Source organism: Macadamia integrifolia, chromosome 7 (assembly GCF_013358625.1).
Source record: "Macadamia integrifolia cultivar HAES 741 chromosome 7, SCU_Mint_v3, whole genome shotgun sequence".
In the NCBI taxonomy this organism is placed as follows: domain Eukaryota; kingdom Viridiplantae; phylum Streptophyta; class Magnoliopsida; order Proteales; family Proteaceae; genus Macadamia; species Macadamia integrifolia.
The window spans coordinates 26,324,916-26,329,645 of NC_056563.1; positions in this window are offsets into that span (position 1 = coordinate 26,324,916).

The following is a 4,730-nucleotide window of genomic DNA, read 5'->3' on the forward strand; positions in this document are numbered from 1 at the left end:
TATCCCATGTATATTGTGTCGTTGTGTGTATTTATATGTCTTTCACTACTCATTTAGGTCTATAAATTTATGGGATGTAGGTGATGATTAGGATTCGGTGGTTGAGACATTAAAATTGATTGCTATGTTACAAGAAAGTGATAAAACTTGAAACTGACCCTTTAGGGTTTAGATCCGTGACTTCATGTAATTTTTGTTAAGAGTTCTAGATCAATATCCAAATCTTTAATAAAACCCTCACCTTGACGGGTTATTTGGTCCAACACTATTCATCAAATTTCGTATTAATAACCTAATGCTCGACTGCTAAGTGTTGGGGAAACGTTGTATTTAATTTCATCTGTGGCAAAAGTTGGTCAAAATTCAAGAGGAATGGAACACCCTGTGGGTTAACCATTGTTACCGGTGGGGCCTTGACGAACTAGTTAATCCATGTGGGGGTTCAGGGGTTGTTGTCCCGAGGGAAATTTTTTAATGCTATATGGGTATTTATGTATATTTTTCATATAGGGTTTCTTACTAGATATTTGCAGTGAGTTTTCTTTCTCTACAAGAAATCTAAGATGTGTGAGAACAAGCGTTCTTGCGAAACTTTGTAAATTTATGTATATTATTTGTTTTTATTATTTCATTACTTTCTGCATCATTTTAGGATTGCATTTCTACACTAAGATCAACTATGTCGATGCATGCAAAGTGGGTCACCATGAATGGGTTTTCTGATTTCTGCATTAGTGGGGGATCTAAGCTTGGTATCACATCGACCCATTTTGGTGTTCATGGTGGTCCATCTAGTTCGACCATCCTGGCTTGCATGATAGGTGAGTATTATGATAAAAATTCCCATAGTTTGAAGGCTAGCTAAGGACTCTATCATGCATGCAAACCCAGTAAACCCAGAACAAAGACGAATCATTAATTTTGGTCTCTAGATTTCTGTTAGAAGAATTGTTAACTCTCATCAGAGGTCCCTAATTTTATTTAGGGTACGGGATGAAAGGTACTAGTGGCCATTGATGATGAAAATCACCCAACCTTTGGGGCAAGACCAAGAGTTGGCAATTCACTATCTCCTATTAATCAAGAATACTTCACCGCATGAAATTGGGCTCCTTTGTCTCTCCAAAAATAAGCAAAGAAATAGGTAAACAGGCTTCCTTTTGTGTTTGACAAAAAATTTCTCCGGTGTTAACATAAAGTACATAAAATAAATAAAAAGAGAGGGTTCTCTCAGCAAGGGCACCCATAGATATTTAATGCACGCTATCCAATTGAGTGTCGGTTATCTATGAAATTGATTCGATATCAATACAAATCGATATGGATTTGCCCTATAGAATGGCTTTGCCCTTGTTTTTTCATAAAAATTGGATTTTTTTTTACTATTTTATCCTTGGTCTACACCATTCCAATGTTATAGGATTGGCTAGGTATGGATATCGGTGTCGGCCAGTCCCAATACGAAATGCCCGCTACCTAAGACCATTGTATAGTTAGGGAGTCACATTATAAATCTACAACCCTTTGTGTAAATAGGATTAAATAAGTTCTATATAGCCAAAAATTTCATGTCTCCAATTGTTCTAACTATTTTTTTCTTTCTTACAATACTTCTCATATTTTAAAAGGGCAAGAGAACACTACCCACTTGCGTGGCCACTGCACCAATGTAGGCGCGGAGGTATCTTCAACATATGGGCGGGGGTGGCACAGTTTTTTTGCATTTGCTTTTGTCGAGATGTATACGAACGCAAGTGGGTAGCTATCTTTTTCCCTTTTAAAAAAAAAAAGAAATGTTTCCTACGGGGAGTGTGGCTCCTGCACGTGAATGAGAGCCAATGGGATCACACAAGGAAGAACTAGGGATGGAAAAGTCATTTCACCTCATCAAGTTAAAGGCCACACACCTTCACAGAAAACATTTTCCTTTAAAACAAATAAGATTGCATCGAAATAATGTTTTTATTTCATGGAAAATTATTGCATGGGGAGTTTTGTTTTCTTTTTCTTTTGGTTAAAATGCATGAGTACTTGTTCATGGTTGGTAAGGCCTAAAGAGTTCATCATTAATTTTCCTTCAAGAATTGAAGATCCAGTTGCCTAAGCAGGTGAGATTATTTAAGTATTGATAGTTAACTTCATATCTATACAAAATTTGACAGCCTATAATTGTCCTTTCGACAGCAACGTCTCGCATCCAAAACAGCATTAATGTTTCTACGGCATAGACTATATCACTACTCTATAAAACCCAAAAATATCATAATTAAACCTAAGCATTGATTAGAGCATTTATTAAAAACATAATAAAAATATTAATTTCATTCATTTTGTTAAAATTAAAATAAACAAAAAAAAATCCCAAAAATATTATAATTTATAATGCTAGCCAACTTTGTTTGGCTGACCTTGCATAGGGTATTAATTGGGGCCATGTACTATACGTCTATACCTGAACTTGGGGCCCAGGAGTATCTAATAGGTAAGCTGGACTAGTACTGGGCCCTGAAACAAGCATTTGGCCAGTTGGGCACTCACTAGTTTTACACATAATTATCGTTATAATTTCCTTTGAATTATCATAGTTCATAAATGGTTAGACTGTCATGTAAACTGTAAAGTGAAAAGCCAGAAAAAAAAAAATAGTATCAACTCAGGATTGCGTTAGCCCTGGTCTGGCCCTAGTTTTGCTGGGCTTTCATTGGGCATAGGAACAGGTCCACTCCAAAATAAAATCAAACCAAGACCTATGAATCTATGACCATTCTGTCCCAGGAAGGAATGGGTCTAAACCCTAGAAACCCAGCATGGATCGGCTGTCCTAACTGGTCAGTATTGTGGTCGAGCTCAGCCAACCGGTCTAATTCTGATTCTTGAAAACCTAGTACTTTTTATTTTTATTTTTATTTTTTCTTTGGGGGAGGTGGTTGGGAAGAAAGAAAGGAAAATACTAATTTTGTCAGATCATTCTTGAGTGCAAAATGAAGAATTTATGCAGTAAACATTTGGTTATCTTTTACGTAAGGGTTTTGAATCAAATCTTTTTCTTTAACACGTTAAATCAGTAATTATCATTTTACATAGAATGCAAATGCAGCCCAAAGGCTCCAAACACATCTACCAGAAAGAGTTTGGTGAACTATTTCTAACTAAGGGAGACCAAGCAAGTTGATAGACCAAGTTATGAGCTAATTAAAGGACATTGGGCTAGCCTCATTTTCAGTTTTCCCATTATAAGGCAATCATCAAGCCCAGTTTATTTGTTAATTTGCTTTAACTAATTTTTTCTTTATTCAGAAACTTAGCCAATCCATCCACCCATATAAGACAGCAGGTATTTATATAAATCAAAGTACTAGATCTCTTTATCACACTCATTTAAGTTTCTTCAGAAAACAAATAAATAAAAATCAAAGTGATTGGTGGTGTTTAGAGCATAGGAACCCAACCACTAACACCCCAACGACCCCAGAAAAAAAAAATACAAAAAAATGAATGTAATTCTGAAGCTAACCACGTGGCACATGTCAAGGTTAGAGAACAACAGGGAAAGTGTCCAAGTCAGCACATAGCATTAAATTGATTGCCAGTTGTCAAATAGTTTGCTAATATGTACATGTCTCAATGAATGATCTCTGATTATGTTATCTATAAATGCCACCTGGCAAATTTCTCTCTGTACATTTTTGGTGGAATATATTATTAAGGTGGACCACCTACAGGGGTCACCACCATTTTAGTTTAGCCACCAAATTAATTTAAGAGGGGTTGGGCCACCTTTTGGCTAATCCCAGTGAAAGTGACAATTCTCCTAAAATCCTTATAATGTTTCAACCAGTTTCTTTATATTTTTTTTTCACAATCTAATTTTCTTCATTTGGCTTTATTGATCACATGTCAAACTTAATACCATAATTCAATTGTACTGGAATAATTCATCATTTATTGCACATTTTCATGTGTTTTCAACATGCTAAAATTTTTAAAATAATATATATATACTTTATTTTTACCAAGTGAAAAATTATATTTAGTTCAATCAATTAGCAAGTAAGTAGAAAAAATAGGTTCTATCTATTGTAAATTTTGAGCTCTATCTAACATTCTAACCTACCACACAACAAATAATGCTAATGATACAAAAAGCGCCATGTAGTCCCAATGGAATTTCAACCATAAGGCTTAGAAATTATTATTGGTCTGAGGATCGCTATCTCGTCATGTGGCCTCCACGTCAACACTTGGGCCAATAAAACAGCGTGCATAGGGGTCCACCCAAAGGGCAGTGCCCTGTGAGAGGGCATAGGAGGTGTGACTGGGTAACGATCTTTTTCCTATCATCATTATAGTCAATATTTTTTTAATATTTTCTTATATATGACATATATTATTGTCAATGATTGCATACCTGAAATATGCAAAAAAAAAAAAATTTTAATGCATTAGAACTATAAAAACAATCAAATTCAAGAACGTCCCAAAGAAAAAGGCAATTAGGGTTGGTACACGAAGATATAGCTATTAGTTAATATGTATCTAATGTTGAGCCTTGCAAGTCAAGATAACATAGTTCGTGATTGCCTATATCATCAGTAATAACCGCATGAAGGGACAAATATAAGTATCAAGGCATTGGTTGTCTCTAATAATTAATTTGTTAGATTTCTCTAAAAATGCCTCAAAGCTAACAAATCAAGTAAAGTCTATTGTGGATTGATATGTTTTTTTTT